We start from the raw sequence: 21,235 nt of genomic DNA on the forward strand, positions 1-21,235 counted from the left end.
CCGTCCAGCTCAAGCACCACCCCACTATATCAGCGTTCTTTTCACTTGGACACAGATTCAGAGACCCCATTAATCTATTCCTACGAGAAACATGCCTGGGCGTGTAAGTATGTGGATCTATAAACGTATGCATATACATATGCATGCATCTACCTAGCTAGCTAGCTATCCATCTACCTGTGTATCTATGCATTCATCTATCTGTCCACCCTCTTATCCATCCATCTATCCATCCACCCATCCATTCATTCATCCACTCCTGCATCCATCCACCCATCCACCCGTTCATCCACCCTCCACCCACCCATCCATCCATCCATTGACCCATCTGTCCACTCATCCATCTATCCATCCATCCATCCACCCATCCATCCACTCATTCATCCACTCCTGCATCCATCCACCTATTCATCTGTGTCTCCATCCATTTACCCATCCACTCATGCATCCATCCATCCGTCTATCCATCCACCTACCCACCCATCCTTCCATCCCTCCCCCCACCACCCACTCCCCATCCATCTCTCTCCATCCATCCATCTATCCATCCATCAACCCATCTGTCTTCTCATCCATCCATCCACCTATCCTTCCATCCACCCACTCACCTACCTCTCCATCCACCTATTCATCTGTGTCTCCATCCATTCACCCATCCACTCATGCATCCATCCATCCGTCTATCCATCCACCTATCCACCCATCCTTCCATCCATCCACCCACCACCCACTCCCCATCCATCTCTCTCCATCCATCCATCCATCCATCCATCCATCCATCCATCCATCCATCCATCCATCCATCAACCCATCTGTCTTCTCATCCATCCATCCACCTCTCCTTCCATCCACCCAGTCACCTACCTCTCCATCCACCCATCGATCCTCCTACCCATCTAGCCATCCCTCTCTCCATCTATCTACCTCATAAATCCAACCCGCTCAAGCCTTTATTCAAAAACAACTCCTTTCCACCAGGTGGCGCACCCACCACCCTAATGAACACTGGAGGGAGGTCAGCCGTGTTAATCCTCTGATCTGGTCGTGAAACCAAGATCTTGAGGATCAGTTAATCCATCAACCGTCCTTAGCAAAGACATTAGCCCAGCGGTTTCCCATGACCGTTACCCCATTTATGAAATACACCCTATTCAACTCATTCTCTTATTAGATAATTCTTTATCTATCCCAGAACTTTTCATGCCACATGTGCCTGTCTAGCTCTAAGCAGCACGATAAAAAGAAAAGGGCGTTATGTTGCCTTTGAAGTGGCCACACTACGAGTTACAGACATTGCAGCAAATGTACTCTCTCCTCTTCTGGTGTTGGGGGTTTAATCAGCCTGATTTTCTAAAGGAAATTCAACAAGGTCTATCGACTACAAATTTTAACGTGCCCACCTTCCGTTTGACTCAGCAATCCCACTGCTGGTAATCCATCCTGTAGAATTATTCCCCACAGAAATACAAAGGTATATGTGCAAGTTATAGTTGCATATATATATATGTTTTTATATATATAAACACACATGCATATATAGTATGTATATATATATCATGCATATGTGTATTCTCAGCAAGTATAAATGGTATATGTGCAATTTATGCTTCTGGCAGCTTTATTTATGAGACCTGAAATTGGAAACCCACGAATGTAGGGTGCTGAGTAAGCCGTTATAGTACACCCCTATGCTGAGTCAGGCATAGATGTACTCACCCAACAGGAAGCAGTGTTACGTGAAGACAGTGTGTTGTAGACGTGTTACAACCCCCCCCCCCCCCCGCGTTGTGGTGATGATGTGGTATTCAACGGTGATTTCAGAATGTGGGACCAGCACTTCAGGGTGGGAAAGCTGTAGCACTGTAGAAGACGGAGAAAGGAGGATGAGGGTGGCATAAAGAACTGGAAGCTAAATCAAGGGTGTCCAGTTAGACTGTGGGGGTCAGGGGTGGGGACAAAAGAATGATCCTGAGGTCCCAGGCTCTGGCCACTGTGTGAGGTGTTGATGTGAACTCTGAGGGGAAAATCAACCGAGAGAAGGTGCAATTTAGGGTGGGAAGGAGACAGGTAAGTCCAATTGGGCTGATGTCGGCTTGGAGGCGCTTTACCCTTGATGGAGCTGTTCAGTAAGGTGAAGAGCCCAGAGTGAGTCCAGGGGCAGGAAAAACCATGACAAGGGAGCCACAGCCCAGGACAGAAGGAGGAGAAATTGTGCACAATCCATCGATCCATCCGTTTATCCCCCGATTCATCTATCCATCCATCCATCTATCCACTAATTCATCCATCCATCCATCCATCCATCCATCCATCTATCCCCTAATTCATCCATCCATTCATCCGTCCATCCTTCCATCCATCCATCCATCCATCCATCCATCCATCCATCCATCCATCCAGCCATCCATCTATCTATCTATACATCCATCCATCCATCTGCCCGTCCATTCATCCATCCATTTATCCATCTATCTGCCAATCCATCTATCCATCCATGCATCTAGCTATCCATCCATTCATCTATCCATCCATCCGTCCGTCCGTCCATCAATCCATCCGTCCATCAATCCATCCATCCATCTATCCATCCATCCCTCTGTCCATCCATTAATCCATCCATCCATCTATCCATCCATCCATCCATCCATCCATCCACCCACCTGTCTGTCCATCCATCCACTTATCTATCTATCCGCCAATCCATCTATCCATCCATGCATCCATCTACCCACCAATTTATCCATCCATCCACCATTTCATCCGTCCATCCATCCATCCATCCATCCATCCATCCATCCACCCACCCATCTATCCATTTATCCATCTATCCATCCATCCATTTATCCATCTATCCACCAATTCATCTATCCGTCCATCCATCCATCTATGCCAGCATCGATGTGTGACACTATGCATGAAATATTGCCAAGCAGGGAAGTTCACCTGGGCCTCGGCCTCCAGTTTTTATTGGTACTCAATCACGTGTTGTCCACATGCCTGCTCTTTAGTCGCCAGCCCCTTCTGGAGTTCAAGACAATATCTTTGGTCTCCATCCTCTCCTGGAGGTTGGAACTGATATGGCATGACTCAAAGCCCCCATCATAAATCACATCATTATACTGTCCAGTGGCCAAAGCCCCCAGGCTGACAAAGACACATCCATCAAGCAGGACATTGCAGGGGCCTGGAGATCACCTCTCAGGAGCAGAGGGCAATGCCAGACCTCTCTCTGGGTGAGGTTAAGTCTTCACCACACAAAAACAAAGCACGAACTATGATGAGTGCTTTGAAGGAAGATGTGAAATGTGATATCAACCTAGACAAGGGTGGAGTCCCTTCAGGAGAACAGGGCGGGCGCTTTAAGGGCGGGTCCCCCAGGGCTTGTTGAAGGGAGTTGAGGGGAGCCTGGCCTCTGGATGTGCTTACAGGACGTTCTGTGAGAGAGATTGCAGAAACCTCTCACAGGCTCCCCAGGAGGACAAGATCCTGGTGGGTCCAGGTGAGGCTGCACCACACAACCAGCTCTCCACATCCAGATGGTGGCTGTGGTTGCATCTCGCTGGGTTAAGACTGGTTTCGTCTCCTACTTCCCCTCGCCCGCGTGGCCTGTCACGCGATCTCAGAGAGAAACACTGCATTTCCTGGAGCTGAACATCTGTTTAGTGAATGCCCTCTTCCTTTCAGTCAAAATTAACTACCTTTTCAGTGTGGTTTGTTCTCGTTGTGTAGCCATGGGTAACGTGTCTTCATGTTTTGGTGTCTTCTCCATCATTTCTCAACAAAGCTCCTTGAATCCTCTCAACAGCATCCCTTAAATCTCCCGTTCTTTCCCCCAAAATCTGCACAGTTAGCACTGGGATTTTTTTTTTTTTTTAAATAAAATGTGGCGGCCTCACCTCTGTAGGTCTTTGGAGGGAAATGCATCATTCTTGGTTCTCCTGGGGTCCTTTATCCCACCCTCCCTTTTGCTTTCCTCCACTGCACTGCACGATAGTCATCACAGAACTGTGGTTTGGAGAAACAGAAGCCCGAGGGGTGGTGCACAGGAGAGAGAGGCCACACCAGCCACCAGAAATGGCCTGGGGGGGAGGTTGCAAGGAACAATGATGCGTCCAGCCCTGTTCATGATAAGACCACAAGACTCAAGTAGAGTGCATGAGAAAGAACCGAGTACCGCTATGGTTTATCGGTGATGGCCAGTGAGTTGATGCTGAGAAATTTGGGGAAAATTTTGGTTGAAAACACAGCCTGATGAGAAAACGCTGGTTCATGTGATGCAAATTCCAGGATGTAATTAAATGTTGGTGCATAAGTGATATTTTAAGGAGATATACCACCGGGGGGAGGTATTATTTCCTGTGTAAAGAGTAGAAAATCAGATCCTGTGACCATTAGATTAAGGGAGGTCTCAGAACAGGAGATAAGGACACAAAACTGAGATCCAGAAGTGTCCTTCCATTGCAAGAGATGACGTCCTCATATTTCTTACCAATGTGCTGGCTTTGCTTTTCTCTTTAGGGTAACTGGGACATAATTCGGGATACAGAGTAGGGTGCCAGGCCAGGATGAGCCACACCAGGAAGGAACATAGCCTCTAGAGCAAACTGTGCAGGGATGGGCCATCTGGACGATTCCTGCGTCATGTGACTGTGAGGGGAGGCCCAGGACAATGGTCCTTATCAGGAGGCCCCTAACAAGTGAGGCCTGCCGGAGAGACTCACAGGCAAGGCCCAGGCCTGAGAGGTCGGTGAGTGAAGGCCTCATCCTCTGGGACTGGGGCTTGCCTCCTACAGCTGGACCCTGAAGTGGGAGGGAAGTGTTGCAAGGATTGAGAATCACAGTGACCTGTTAGCTGAATTAGGACTCAATATCAGAGCACCAGCCATCTTTGTTCTCTCCATTCGTCTGTCCATCTGTCCGTCCATCCATCTAGCCATCCACCCACCCATCCATCCACACATCCATCCATCTATCTCTCCATTCATTCATCATCCATCCCTCTATCCAGCCAGCCAGCCAGCCAGCCAGCCAGCCACCCATCCATCCCTCCACACATCTGTGCATCCATTCCTCCCTGCATCCATCCATCCATCCATCCATCCATCCATCCATCCATCCATCTGTCCCATACCCATCTATCCATCCATCCACATCTATCCATCCATCATCCATCCATCCATCCATCCATCATCCATCCATCCATCCATCCATCCACATCCATCCATCCATCATCCATCATCCATCCACCCTTCCATCCATCCATCCACTCATCCATCCATCCATCCATCCATCCATCCATCACCCATCCATCCATCCATCCATCCATCCATCCATTCATCATCCATCCATCCATCCATCTATCCATCCATCATCCATCCATCCATCCATCCACCCACATCCATCCATCCATCATCCATCATCCATCCACCCTTCCATCCATCCATCCACCCATCCATCCACCCACCCATCCATCCATCACCCATCCATCCATCCATCCATCCATCCATCCATCCATCCACCTACCTGCCCACCTATCCATCCCTTTTATATTTCCACTCTCCTGACTTTAAGAGAAGCATTCTCATCAAAAATATTCTCAAACTCTCCTTCCCCACCCATCTCGTCTTCCATTGAGAGAATTGCCGCGTTTGATAATTGCTCTTGACCGAGTGACCACCAACCTCTCCTAATCAACTCCTGCTCACTCGTCTTCTCCTTATTTAAAATGGTAATGTGCTGTTCATCACGGACTTTTACATCAATTTTTATTGTTTTTAAATATTGCATGACATGATCTTCATTATGTTGATTCCTGAGTCTGGGGCACATATTTTTATCGCCTCTCCAAGGAGATGCAATCAACAAACATAGGGAAACTCTCCTCGAGTGTTTTGTTCTGTTTTGTTTGCCCCTGGCAGCTGGGTTGCCAGCATGTCTCTGTCACCCAGCCTTGCAGGACTCCAGGTACCCAACGTTCAGAGGAGCTGTTGTCACACTGGCCTTGCTCAGAGGAGGGGCATCCGTGGGTGTTGAGCTCTGCCATGGTGAGAGGAGAGGTGGGGCTGGCTGTTCATTTCCTGCCTTCTTTCGGTTCTATTTCACCTCATCACTCACCGGGCATCATGAGGGCACAGTGACAAGACTGACATGCAAAATTCCTGGGACGTTTAGAACTGGAAGTAGTGTTGGCTGCCATGTCCCCCTTCCATCCTTCTAATCAGGAGGGGCTCAGCATCTGCTGGTGCCGGGCCCCCCGTGCCCGGGTCTCCCCATAAACCGACCAGCTCCCTAGTATTCACTGCATCTTCTTCCTGTCCCAGGCAGCTGGAGAAATGTCACACGGGGAGCTGTGGGCTGCCCCAATGGACCTGGATGTTCAGAAGCACCTGAGCATCCTCCATCCGAGGCAGGGATGGGGATGCAGGACGGGTCCCAAGCCTGGAGCTCGGGCTGCTCCAGCCTGCATGCGCCATGTGCTGGTGTGTGGCCTCAGACAAGTCACAGGCCCCCTGGCATCTCAGCTTCCTCCTTTGTCAAGGGAGGGCAGACAGTACGTGAGGACCACGCTGGGTACCACGCTTACAACCACCCTGCAGCAGGGGGTGATTTACTGCTCCTGTAAAACAACACATCCTCACCTCACGCCCATGAGGATGGCTACTATCAAAAAAATAGAAAACAACAAGTATTGGTGAGGATGTGGAGAAAATGGCACCCTTGTGCCCTGTTGGTGGGAATGTAAAATGGTGCAGCTGCTGTGGAAAACAGATGGGGGTTCCTCCAAAAATTACACATAGAACTACCCTATGATCCAGCAATTCCGCTTCTGAGTATATACCCCAAGAACAGAGAGCGGGGACTTAAAGAGATATTTGTACACCCCATGTTCATTGCAGCATTATTCACTATAGCTAAAACATGTGTGTCAATTTGATTGGGCCACAGTACCCAGATATGTGGCCAAGCATTATTCTGGATGTTTCTGTGAAGTTACTTTTTGGGTGAGATGAATATTTAAATCAGTGGATTTGGGGGTAAAGCAGATTGGGTGGGCCTTGTCCAATCAGTTGAAGGACTGATGAGCAGAAAGACAGACCTCCCCTGAGCAAGAGGGAATTCTGCCAGCAGACGGCCTTCAGACACTAACTGAAAGTCTTTCCCGCGTCTCCAGCCTGTTGGTTCACCCTACAGATTTGGACACACAACTCCACAATTGCATGAGCCAATTCTTTAAAATAAATCTCTCTCTCTATCTATAAATCTGATTGGCCCAGCTCAAATCGGGTGTCTGAATCCAGTATCCACCCCTGTGTCATCGGTTGGGGCAGGGGGTTCTGTTAGAGAAAGGTGCTGTGGGCAGGTGGGAGGACACCCCCAATCATTTCTGCTGTTGGAACAGAGACCACCCACCGAAAGACGCAGACACTCCAGAAGACCTGAGACCTTGGAAATACCCCGCAGGCTGCAAGGAGTTTGCTCAGGATGACCAAAGACCCTATAGACCATGCCCCCTCCTACCGTCGACCTGCCACAAGGAACAGAGGACCAGCTGTCAGAAATCCCCCCTCTTGCCTAAGTGTGAGAGGTCCACAACCAAACCCCCAAAGACCTGAAACTCCAGATCTATGTAGTTTGGACAGGAAAAAGTTTTCCACCCCAAATCCCACGCTGGAAAATATGTCATCTTGGAGGTCTCTAATCTCGAGTATGTGAGACTCAAAACACGCCCCTTCTGTTCCCTGTGTGAAAAAAAATAATCACTTAAAACTAACTCCAGCCAAACAAGAGCTGAATCAAAATCTAGCATTTAAACATGGGAAGGCTATGATACAAAATAATTGGCAGTTGACTATAAAAATTAAAGGGCTAATAAAAAACGTTTTAAATGTGCACTATATAAAAATATACATTATTATATATATATTAGTTAATATGTACTAACAGGAATACAATGTATTTTAAAAGTACCATTTAGAACACACTGAATTTCAAATAAAAGACGTAAAATCTTTAAAGACACAGAGGATCTGACTCTGGAATGCCAGATTGTAGCCACACTGCGCACAGGAGGCACAGGGCGCGGCTGGAACCTGCAGAAATTCTCATCTCACAGATCAGGCAGAGGATTCCACTTTTCATAATAACGAATTAAAAAAAAAAAACAGATTCGATACAGTTATTTTTTGCTGCAAGTGCAACTAGCAGCAGGGAAAAGTCAACACTTGCAAAACACTGAAATAATCATTACTGAAAACAATTCAAGCAAGCGTAGCATCATAAATAGAGAGGGTGAAACATAGTAACACTTTCGACCTTAAACGCAAAAACCTGCAGCTGTAGAATTCACAGCTGTTCGTAGAGTCCCCGTCCACACACCCAATTTTCTCCGGTGGGCATTCTTACTATAATCAGAAGCAAAGGTTATTAAGAGGAAAAAAACCAGAACAGGAAATAAGGACTTAAAAGAGACGCCCTAGTGAGGCAAATAAAACTATTTTGGAAAAGTGTAATTAACATGAGAACCCCGGGAAATTGCAACTAGAAATTGAAATGGTCACGAGTGTCATAGGTTGCTCCAAAAGGTACTTGGGAAACGCCAGAGACCAAAACTTTATACAACTTCTCGTGTAATATAACAGATATTTAATCACGGCTTTAGTATATGAGATTAATGCACACACCCTCGTATTTCATTTTGATGACATAAAAGGACGCACGACTGCTCATTCCTTTATTTTTAAATAACAGAGATATTCCCGTGACTTTTCAGAATTCAGACAGTTTCTCTCAAGGATTCTTTTTGGCCCTGTGGACGTCCCCGGTGGGGTCTCCTGGCCACAGAGTCTGGTGACGGGAGGCAGGACCCAACTTCACCACCTTTGAGAGATTCCTTTGCCACACAGCCCGTGAGCCCAGTATTATTGGACTCTCTCCTAATATATTTTTTAAAGTGTATGTCGTTTTGCGGGCGGCAGGAAATAGTGCTGGAGAGCCAGCCAGCCTGGCTCCTACGCTCCCACGCACAATTCCCAACTCCGTCGCTGCCCCTGATTGCACTGCAGATCCAACCTCACCATCAACCCCAAATGCCTCGCCCCGGACATCTTCATTCTTCCTCACTCCCCCCACCCAACCACCTACGCCCTGGGTCTCCTGAATCGCAAACCCTCGGCGCATCCTGAGAAACTGGACTATATCCTAAGAACTAAACATCATTCATCTGCTCAACAGGGTGACCGCACAGAAGAATTGCCCCAAAAACAACAGGGATGGTAAACGCGTTGATTCTTAAATGGAAGAATCATCAGTAGTCTGGGTTTCCTTTCCATACGGCATCTGGGGGCGTGGATAGGTTGCTCACACCTTCCCTGCAAACTGGGGATGGTGAGTGCTGTCCCTGGGGTGTGTGAATGCCAGGGGATGCTGTGTGGGCTGTGGTGGCAGCCGCTCTCCAGGGGTGTAAGTGAAGCGTGACCCTCCCTTGGAGCTAGGTGTCCGAAGGCTGGGCCTCCTGGTGGTGATCCATGCTGGGTCAGAGGACAGAGGGACTGTCAGGAGCTCATAGCCCTCCTGTGCATCTGTCACCGCCAGATTCTTTCTATCCAGCTGGCCTCCAATGTCTTCATTCACTCATTCCCTAATTACGAAGATGATGAGGACCACAGCACAACAGCCGAGCATCCCACAGAGAATGCTGTGGGAGGGGGTCAGCCAGACACAGACCCCAGAGGGACAGTGTGGGCAGAATCTTTCTCTTAGAGCAGGTCTTTCAGTCTCAGCACTACTGACATTCGGGGTTGGACCATTCTCCGGTGTGGGGCATCCTGTGCACTGTGGGGTGTGGAGCAGCCTCCCTGGTCTCCACCCACCAGACGACAGGAGCACCCCCTCCAGTCGTGATAACCAGAAATGTCCTCAGACATTGTCCAAAGTCCCCTAGGGGGCAGGATCATCCCTGGGTTGCTAACCATTGTTAGAAATAGATATAGATAGATGATAGATAGATAGATAGATAGATAGATAGATAGATAGATAGATAGATAGAAAGATACATGACAGATAGATACATGGGTAGATAGATAGATGAGAGATATAGATGATGGATACGTGATAGATAGAAAGATGATAAATTAGATAGGTAGAGATGATATATAGATGATAAATTGTTAGACAGATAAATAGATAGATAGATGATTGAGTGATAGACGATGGATGGATGGATGGATGGATGGATGGATGGATGGATGGGTGGATGGAGAGACAGACAGATGACGTTCTTTGCCTATTCTCTGAGCTGCCAAGAACGGGGAAGTCTAGGAGGAGGGAAGAAGGGGCCTCTCGCTCTCAGCATCTCTGTCTTCACCTTGAGGAGAGGGGATCAGATGGGGTGGCCCAGCCCCAACCCTAGAGGAAAACCCCAAACCACACAGGGGTGGGTGCTTTCTGTGGGTGGGCCCACAACCCCCAGGGAGCCTCGAGATTAACCCACCACCCACCACAAAGTGAGCCACAATCCAGCTTAGACCCCGTGGCCCCTCCCCTGCAGAGAGCTGAGGTCTTGGGGGAAGGAGAAAGTCAGGGAGACGGCCCCTCAGGAGGGCCACATGGAGCCCCAGCCGCCCCATAGTGCTTGGCACCACCCTTGGGGGCAGAGAGGGGGCCCCACATTCGGTCTGGAACCCTACGCTGTGGAGTGCTGGAATGATGGAGAGGTGAGCGGGGAGAACGCAGAGCCAGCACGGACAGTTCCCATATACCTTCCTGTGTCCACTTTTCCCATTATTAAAACCTCTTACCTTGGTCTGATACATTGTTACCATTAATGAGCCAATACTGATACATCGTTATTAACTAACATCTGCATCTTATTCACATCCCCTCCACTTTTCCCGAAAGCCCTTGTTCTTCCCCAGGACGCCATCCAGGACCCACAGGACCCTTCGTCCTCATGTCTCCTGGGGCTCTTGTGGGCTGTGACGGTGTGTCGGACTTTCCTCGTTTTGCTAGCCTGGACAGTTTTGAGGAGTGCTGCTCAGGGCGTCTGTAGGATGCGCCTCTACGGGGATTCGTCTGATGTTCTTCTCATGGCTAGACTGGGGTTGCGGGTTTGGGGGAGGAAGACCGCAGAGGTAAGCTGTCAGTCTCAGCGTGTCTTATCCAGGGTGCACGCCGTCCACACGGCTCATCGCTGTGACGTCAGCCTGCTCACCTGGCTGGGGTGTGTGTGTCAGGTGTCTCCACCTCAAGGTTACGATTTCCTCCTGTGCACGCTCTGCTGTTTGCAAGGAAGTCACGACACAAGCCCACACTCAGGGGCAGAGAGGTCTCGCTCTCAGTCTGCGGGATTTTAACAGAAGCTTGAGCAGATGGCTGCTTTTTAGAAACGGGGTAAGGCGAGCAGAGATGATTCTCTTCACACATTGTCTGCTCTTCCCATCCAGCCCCATGTCATGCTAATGGTGTCTGTATTCCACTGTCCATGTGGCCTGCTGAAGGAAGGTGTATGTTTAAGTGGCTACTGCAATAGTCCCAGCACAAGGGCTAGGTTCAGACAATCCCAGTGAGAGGAGAGATCCCACACCTAGCCCTGTCCTCCCATGTCCTCACCCACTGTGCTGCTGCCACGCCATCCACAATTCCACATTAGAGATTCATTCCTTTGGCATTGACAACAGTCCCTAAAGCCCTTATTAACCAGTATGTTAGCAGGAGATAATGATTGACTTTATTTCCAACCAAGACAAGAGTAGACACAGGATGAGGAATCCCAGGATCGAAGGCACAGGAGGGACCTGAATTCTTGGGTCATCTCCACTTCTTGGTGGCTTCAGCAAAGTGACAGCTGAGGCCTCCCTCTCCCGACTTTTCTGGCACAGGGACTCCATAACCTTCCTTCCCCCTTTTCCAGTCTCTCTGCCTCTCCCCAGACTCCTCCCGGCTCCGTCCCAGGCCTGTCTCTCCATCCTCAGGCCATTTGATGCTTTGACTCATGCCCGTGTGAGGAGCACTCCAGAAAGTCTCTATTCTGGCACGGAGAAATGCTAACAAAGGTGAGAAGTCGTCGTAATGGGGCAGGCACCATAGAAATCCCATTCACAGAGGATTTTAGAGACATTGCTCTCTGTGGTAGCCCGTCTCACGAAGGCCGTCTGCTGGCTTCCTCCCTGTCTGCTTTGTCTCTTCAATCGTGAATATGTCCCGTCTCTCTATAAATAGTAATAATGCAACACGTCCGTCTCTCGTTTTCTCAAAGTGTCTAGGATTTAATAGCACACAATGTTGTTTTTACATCGAGCACGGGCCACAGTAACCGTAGACAGGTCGATGGGCAGCTGACACCCCCTCTCCCCAGGTGCGAAAACCAGGTCACAAAGGAACCTCCGGGATTCTCCCAAAACCTCACAACAATTTGCAGACGCCAGTCAGCCTCAGAGGAATAGTGGGTTCGAACAGACTGACAGATTTAAAAATTTAATAGGGGGTTAGGACTTCTCATTTGGACTTTTAAAATAGTGCAGGATCAGAGCCGTTGCTCGTCATCCAACGGAATCAGAAGCATGATGTTCTTTAGGAGGAAAAATAGCAAATAACCCAATCCCAGTAAGAGTCTGGAGGTGGGGCTGCCAGCTATTGGCCAGCTTGTCACGGACATGAGCTGCTGAGAGCTTTCCATGCAGCCCCCAGGGCTGGACCCCAAACTGAGGACAGAACTTCCTGCCAGATTGTTGCATGACAGAGTGCTTCATTTCCGCCAAGGAGAGCGTGTGTGTGTACCTGTGTATATCTGTATGTGTGCATGCGAATACCACGTCTTTATCTCGTGGCACACAAGGTCATTCGGTTTTTAATATCCCACAGGGAAAATATGCGTCCATAATGCTGTTTGATAGCCAAGATATGGAAACCACCCAAGTCTCCATGGATGGATGAGTGGATTAAGAAGACGTGATCTATATACACAACGGAATATTACTCAGCCATGAAAAAGACAGAAATCCTGCCCTTTGCAAGAACATGGATGGACCTGGAGGACATTATGCTAAATGAGATAAACCAGACACAGAAAGACAAATTCTGCATGATTCCACGTATATGTGGAACGTAAAATAGTCAGACTCACAGACGCAGAGAGTAGAGTGGTGGCTGCCAGGGGCTGGGAGGTGGGGAGATGGAGAGATGCTGGTCAAAGGGCACAAATTCCAGTTACAAGATGAGTAAGTGGTGGGGATGTAATGTACAGCATGGTGACTTGAACTGTAGTTAACGATACTATATTTCATACTGGAAAGTGGCTAAGAGTGGATCTGAAATGTTCTCACCACACACACAAAATGGTAACTATGTGACATGCTGAGTGTGTTAATAGCGTGATTGTGGCGATCAAGTTACAATGTATACACATATCAAAGCATTACATTGTACTCCTTAAATATATACAGTTTTATTTGTCAATTGTACATCAATAAAGCTTCAAAATACACTGTTTGTCAAATTAAATTGGTGTAGCTTTGGTCTGGCTCCTCCGTGAGCTTCCGGACGGTCTCATGCTGCCAGGATGGCCCCTTCCTGCATCCGGGTCCAAACGCCGCCCCGTAAAGCTTGTCGTCTTACTGCCTCTCGGGGTCCAATCTTTTCACCTACATCAGCCCCGAAAACCTCATGCTCCCTGCCTGGAGGGAAATCAGGGTCTGCACGCAGACCCCGGGCCAGGAGACCGAGAGGGAATGGAGTGTTCGCTCTCTCACGGGGCTGTGTCCTTGGCTGGAAGCCCAGACAGATCCCAACAGCCCAGTAAAGTCCACTTGGGCCTCACTCATCCCGCTGACCCACAGGTCTGGTTTCAGTTTTAAGACCAATGCTGCCGTTGCACACACCCTCCCAGGTAACTCGCCCCAACCAGGCCTTAGAAACTAGAAGTGGGGAGGGGAGCGGGGACTTCCTGAGAAAAATCAAATGTGTGCTGTTTACGATACATCCTCCGAGTCAGTTTTGGTTTTTGTTCTTGGATTCGGAGAACATGTCTAGAATCTCATTATCTGTGTGCGCCATCCGGTCTTCCTCGTGGGTAATCATCCCGACAAGGGGACCCTCCTCCTGATCGAATATTTCCTGTGCCCAACAGTGTGCGGGCACGGTCTGGGGTCTCAGCACCCACGGGGGGACCCAGCGGCAGACTTGCTGGCCCTGGTGGAGCTGTTATTGCTACAGACGGAGGCGAGTCTATCTTATTCTGTATTTTTTTTAAATAGAGGTGAAATTCACATAACGTACAATTCACCCTTTTAAAATGCACAATTCAGCAGCATTTAGCACATTCGCATTGTTGTGCAACCATCACCTCTATTTCCAGCACATTCCATCCCCCCTAAAGGAGACCCTGTACCTACTAAGCAGTCACTCTCCATTCCCCTCCCCCAGCCTCTGGCGGCCACTAATCCACTTTCTTTCTGTGGATTTGCCTGTTCTGGCCATTTCATGTAAATCGAATCACACACTCTGTGGTCTTTTGTGTCTGGCTTCTCTCACTGAGCATCATGTGTTCAAGGTTCACCCACTTTGTAGCTGTGTCAGTGCTTCACTCTTGTTCATGGCTGAGTAATATTCCACCGCAGGGATGGACCCCATCCTGTTTATCCATTCATCCATCAATGGACACTTGGGCTGCTTCCACCTTTTGGCTGTTGTGAATAATGCTGCTGGGAGCACCCTGTATCATCTCTCTTCTTGACAGATTTACCAAAAAACAGAAAACACAAAGTTACTGCCTCCCACGTTCCAGTACCCAGAGACACGTGCCTTTTCTGATCGCTCCTGACTTTGGAACATTTCTTACACACCGAGACCCCACAGCCCAGATCTAAGGGGAAGTGAAACCGTTTGCCTGGGTCCCCGGTCCCCAGGACTTTGTTTTTTTCGAGATTTCGTCAGCTCCCACCTCTGGAGGGAAACGGCGGCCCCCAGATGGAGTGGCTCAGATAGGGCCCTGCGGTCTTGGAGGTGGAGGGCGTGTCGCTTCCTTTTCCCTTGCCTTCGCCGGCTTCTCACTAACAACAGGTCTGCCCAGGGCTGCAGAGGGTAAAGGCGGCCACGGGCCAGGAGAAGGTGACAGAGGCTCTAGAAAACATCCCACCCCGGGCCTGGCATCACTGCCTCTTGGGGTCAGCTTTGCCCAGAAAGATGACACTGAGGTACGTTTGCAGGGTACAGGGTTCTGGACTGGCCCGTGGGTCTGGTCTTTATGGCCCGGGCAAGGACGTGTAGGCATCTCGATTGCCCCCACACATGCTCGGGGCACACGCTGGGCCCGCCGTGTGCCGGGATGGAGAGCAGACCCTCCACCCGCTGGAAAGGCCCCATGTGGACGTGCCTGCGGGTTTGGGGTGGGCGGAGCTGGGCTGACCCCATGTTGCCATCCGGTCCCCCTAAGGTGGTTTTCAACAACCCATCAGCACTGACAGCTGACTTCTTTCTTCCCGTGACTGGGTGTCACAGGACCACGTGATTTTGGAAGACGAGACGTCGGTCCCTGCCACCATGGGCTTCTCCATCACGGCACGCTCCCTCCCGCGAACGCCAGGAGGGGCCCACAAAACACACGGTTTCTTGTCTCCCGAGTCCAGACCGTCTTCGATCCTCCCTCACGTCGCATGCTGGACCCCGTGGAATAAACGGTTTCTTGTTCTCCATATTCCCCGTAGACAGAACATCTTCACCCCTTTGCACTCATCCTTGGACAGCCCAGGCCTTTTAGCGATGGCCCCAGGAAGGGGTGAGTGTTAAGACAAATTGGGACACAGGCAGGTGCCCGGGGTTCCAAAATCACATATATTTACGTCAAACCCACCGCCTGGAGGAGGTGACACCTCTGGATTCTTGAGTCACCCACGCTGGTCCCGGTCTGCACAGACCTCGTATACAGCCAGTTCTCCTTATTCGTGGTAGGTATGTTCTAGGAAGTCAATGCAAACTGTGATTTAGCAAATACTGAACCACCGCGCCCCAGTGACACACAGGGTCAGGTTCCTTCAAGTTTCTGGTCCCCACCTTTTCATCCATCCACTTGTTTTATGTGTGTTTCTGCTTAAAAACTCTTATTGAATCTACACTGGGACTCACTCACATTGAACTCACATCTGGAGGAAGCTCATCTCACACATGTATTTTTTCCATATGGCACACGGCAGCCTTTTTGTGCTCAGAAACACTAGACGGCACTTCAGCCCTACACTCGGAGAGGCACATTTGAAACAGCAAAATCACCACAACCAAGCACAAAAAATGCAAAAATATGGTCACTAAATAAACCTCAAAAGAGACACTGGTTGACAGTCTGAGCCAAAACGAGAAGGCGGAGCGCCATCTCCTTAACCCGCTCCAGGAACGTGCGGGGGGGAGATTCACATTTGTTGCTCTGCGCATACGGGCGAATGACTGGAAATCACGCGAGTACTGATTCCGGGGTTGTAAGTACCTTCTCGCGAGTCGGGGAACTCGAAAATACAGAATCCGTGCACCGCGAGGACGGACTGTACGTGCCCCGAGCTCGGGAGCGAGTCCACGGGGGGCGGTGTGGTCGAGTGCGGTCTCGGCCAGCGCGGAGAGAGGAACGTGAACAGCAGATTCGAGATCTGCCCTTTTTGGTGGCAAGTGCTACCCACAGGTTCTTCCTTCCTTGAGTGACATCAGACGTTTCCGCCCAAGGGCCCGGCAGCGAGTCCTGACCCCAGGGCGTCCACAGGGACCTGCTCCTGGGATCTGTGACCTCCTCATGCCGGGGACGGGAGGTGGTGCATCCCCCAGATGGAAGATCCTAGAATGTCAAGACCAACAAGAGTGGATCCAGCAGGAGGGTGCAGATGGCTCCTCAGGGGCAGGTCCCATCCGCCCATCTTCTTCCCCTCTCCCCCGCCACCCCTGGGACTCGAGGTGCACCAGCAGCTGCTCTGATGGGGCCTCTGAACTTCCCAGAGCCCACGCCCCGTCTACACTGCAGCCGGTCCTGGGGTCCGCCCATGTCAGGCGGCAATCAAGGGGCCTCGGCCAGGATGTGAAGACATCGCAGTCCTCGCCACAGCAGATGGGAATGCCAAACGGGGCAGCCGCTTTGGGGAAACAACTTGCTGGGAAAACAATTCGGCAGTTCCTCAAAAAGTTAAAGATAGAGTTACTCTATGACCCAGCAATTTCACTTCTGGGTATATGCCCAGAATTGAAAAAAAACGACATTCAAACAAAAAACTCATAGAAGCACGTTCATGGCAGTTTGAACAATAGTGGAAAGGGGGGAACAGCCGAGTGTCCATTGATGGATGAACAGATCAATAAATGTGGTCTGTGCATGCGGTGGAATATTACTCAGCCATGAACAGGAGTGAAGCCCTGACACGGCTACAACATGGATGTACCTTCAAGACACGATGCTCACTGAGAGAACCAGACACAAAAGGACGCATCATGTGTGACTCCATTTATATAAAATGTCCAGAACAGGCGAATCCACAGACAGAAAGTGGATTAGTGGTGCCACGGGCTGGGGAGGAGGATGGAGAGTGAGTGGTTAATGGATATAGGGTCTCCTTTTGGGATGATGAGAATGTTCTATAACCAGATAGAGGTGGTGGTTGGAAAACATTGTGAATGTGCTAAATGCCTCTGACTTGTGCACTTTAAAAGGGTGAATCTCAGCTCGATACACACACACACATACACACTCACAAGGGCACACCCAGGAGAAGACCCTCGTCCCTGCTGTGCCCTGGGGTCCTCTCAGCTCCGGGTTCCTGGCTCTGAAGGGGGCTCCCCTGGCCTTCTGTGTCCACCCATCGACTCGGGCACACGACAGCCCCACCTCGGGAAGGTGCGATCGTTTGCACTGTCTCCAGGGTCCCCGGTCTCACCCTCTGCCTCTGAGAAACATAATGCCCAGGAAGGCTGGTTTTAACACGAGGGCGCTGACAGGGGTGGGGTGCAAACAGGGTGAGAAACTGCCCCACAAACTGGTGCCCAGACCAGCATCCTGGGGTTCCCGTGACACAGTGCCTCACACCTGGGGTCTTAAACCCCAGGAATCTGTCCTCCCCCGGTCCTGGAGACCAGACGTCTGAGATGAAGGGGTCGCAGGGCCGCGCTCCCTCCCGAGGCTCCAGGGGAGGGTCCTTCCTGCCTCTTCCATCTTCTGGGGCTCCAGGCGTCCCTGGGCTGGTGGCAGCCTCCCTCCATCTCTGCCTCCGTCTCCACGTGGCTTCTCCTCTGTGTCTGTGTCTCCTCTTCTGTCTCTGATGAGGACACTGTCACTGGATTTAGGGCCATCCTCATCCAGGATGACCTCATCTCCTTCCTTCACTCAATCACACCTGCAAAGACCCTGTTTCCACATAAGGTCCATGCACACATTTGGGGGCCAGGACGTGGACGTACGTTTTGGGGACCACCATTCAACCATCCACAGGTCACCTAGGGGAGAAGCGGGTGCAGCGTGGGAACAGAGACCCAGTGCAGCCTCCAGGAGGGGCGGTCAGCTGAGTACTGTGTGCTGCAGTCAGGGACAGATGACCGCGTCCGTATGCCCAGGAAGCTCTGACCACATCCGTGCTGTTATGATCATTATTCTGTCCTCCTCAACTTGCCCCAAGGTGAGGCTGCAGCCTCTGGTGATCTGGGAGAAACGGGGTCACTCACGTGCCTTGTGGTCAATCAAATGCACAGAAGAAGCTGGCGCGTTCCGGATGGTCGGTCCCCTCCGTCTGGTGTCCATGCCCAGCGGACCCTCTGGATCCCCCACACACCCCCCAGCCACAGCCCTTGTGCTCTAACAGAGGCCGGGTCTGACCACTCTGCTGGCACCCAGGCCCACTCTCCTCTGGTGGTCACTCACTGTCCAGATGTTCCTGGCCACTGGAGGTTGCTCCTGAACCCCGTTCTGACCGATGAGATGTAAGAGACAGTAGGCCACAGGGAAACTGAGAAAGATGCTGCTTTCCTGCAGACCCAGAGGAGAGCCAGCTGACGACCTCCTTTCCTTCTCCTGCCCTAGACACAGACGTGATGCCTGGTGCCAAGGCAACCACCTTGGGCTATGAGACAATAAAGGCGAGGATGTTAAGATACTAAGGAGGGTGGAGGAGAAAGACAAAAAGAGACGGGGTCCTTGATGTCATCCTGGAGCTGTCAACCCCACCCTGGAGGGCTCATCTCTGGATTTCTTCTAAGTCAAGAAAAAAACTCCTGGTGTAAGCCACTACTTTTCAACACTAGATGACAAAAGTCTTCCTAACGAATCACTGTTTGTGTAAAGCTGCATCTTTCTCCAGCTCTCACGAAGTCCTGCATCTGGATATGAAGGCCCCTCCCCACTGCCCAGAAGAAGGGGTCCCTCTGCCTCCATTCAGGATCTGGGACACCACACACATCCAGAACGATCTCACATTGTAGAAGGCACCTCAGGGTTTCTGCTTGTCCTGGAGACACATCAAGACAATGGTCCCTGCCCTTTCACTGGGGCCTTGGTCATTGAAACATCAGGCCCTGCCAGAGGATTGAGGTCCCCACGGAAGAAGCCTCGTCACCTCCACAGTGTTTCTACCTAAGAGACGACTGAAACAAAGTCCCAGGAACCGGGCTGTTCATGGCTGAACTCAGTCACTCACCACCCTAAAAGGACTGAGGTCCTGACTTGCCTCACGTGTCCCAAAGACGTCCACGTCCTAATCCCCGTGTGGTAGACAGAATAATGTCCCCAAAGACGTCCATGTCCTGATCCCTGTGTGGTAGACAGAATAATGTCCCCAAAGATGTCCACGTCCTAATCCCCGTGTGGTAGACAGAATAACGTCCGCAAATTGTCCACGTTCCAGTCCCCGTGTGATAGACAGAATAATGTCTCCACAGACGTCCACGTCCTGATCCCCATGTGATAGACAGAATAATGTCCCCAAAGACGTCCGTGTCCTAATCCCTGTGTGCTGATTAAGTAAGAGATCCCGAGATGGGAAATTTTCTTGGATCATCTGGGTGGACCCCGTGTTACCATAAGGGTCCTGATAAGAAGGGGGCTGGAGGGTCAGAGTGGGAAATGGGTAGATGTTGCACTACTGGCTTGAGGATGAGGATGGGGCCCTGTGCCTAGGAATGCTGTGCCCCCCGGAAGCTGCACAACCAGGAAACCGATTGTCCCCGGGATCCTACAGAAGGAACCAGCCCAGCTGCCCCGTTCCAGACTCTGACCTCCAGAACTGGGAGAGAATAAATGTGTGTTGCTTTAAGCCGTTACGCTTGTGGTCACCGGTTTCGGCCACCACAGGAAACTCACACAGGGTCCTGAGAACACAGTGTGGCCACCTTGCAGCCCTGCCACAGCGTCTCCATCGGCCAGCTGCTCCCGGGCACGCGCCTGAGCCCTCAGAGGGCCGGCCAGGCCCCTTCTCATCGTGGACGCCTCCCCCTGCACGGGGCTGCTCACACCTCCTCCAGGTCCTCCTCTCCTCACCCACGAAAACCTCATGCCCTGCAGCTCTGCATGAACCATCCTTCTCTCTCCCCGTGCACCCTCACCCAAGACGCTCCCTTGGCTTTGACTGCAGGAACAACCTCCCCCTCCCGTCTGTGTCCTCGTGGGACGGTAGGCACCTGGTCCTAAACTTGTCCTCATCCCAGCTCGCATGGGGCACCCGTGGGAACTCAGTGAACGTGTATTTATTGAACGAGGGAGGAAATGAATGAAGGAAGCAAGGAACGAATGAGAGGCCACGGCCCAAGCCACGTCTCACGCATAACCCAGCAGGTGCCCGGCGCACCTGTCCCCACACGGAAGCCTCACCTGCCCCCAACAAACAGACCACCAGCTCGTCCACAGAACGGAGGGGCACACGTCCGAGAGGAGAAGCTCTGAATTCCATTTTCCAGCCCCATCAGTGGACGCCCTCCGGGCAGGGCTGCTATGGTCAGCCGGACCCCTTGGTCCTTACAAACTAGCTTCTAAACCGTCACCTCGAAGGACCACGTGCCCAGGGGACCCATCCCAGCCTCCAGAGCAAGACCAGCCCCCCCAGCCAGGGAACTGCCCCCCAGATGAGCACAGCTGCTGTCCCGTCCGTCTCCAGCCCACGCATCCCTCATCCGTCGTCAACAGGGCGCCTTGGGGTCTGCCGGGGAGGGCAGACCAGCGCCCCTACTTCTGCGTGTTGCAGACAGGCGGGGACACTAGTAAATTACCCAGATTGTGTGTCGGCAGGCAAAC

This window comes from Ceratotherium simum, chromosome X, assembly GCF_057802395.1.
Source record: "Ceratotherium simum simum isolate JZ-2026a chromosome X, ASM5780239v1, whole genome shotgun sequence".
NCBI lineage: Eukaryota > Metazoa > Chordata > Mammalia > Perissodactyla > Rhinocerotidae > Ceratotherium > Ceratotherium simum.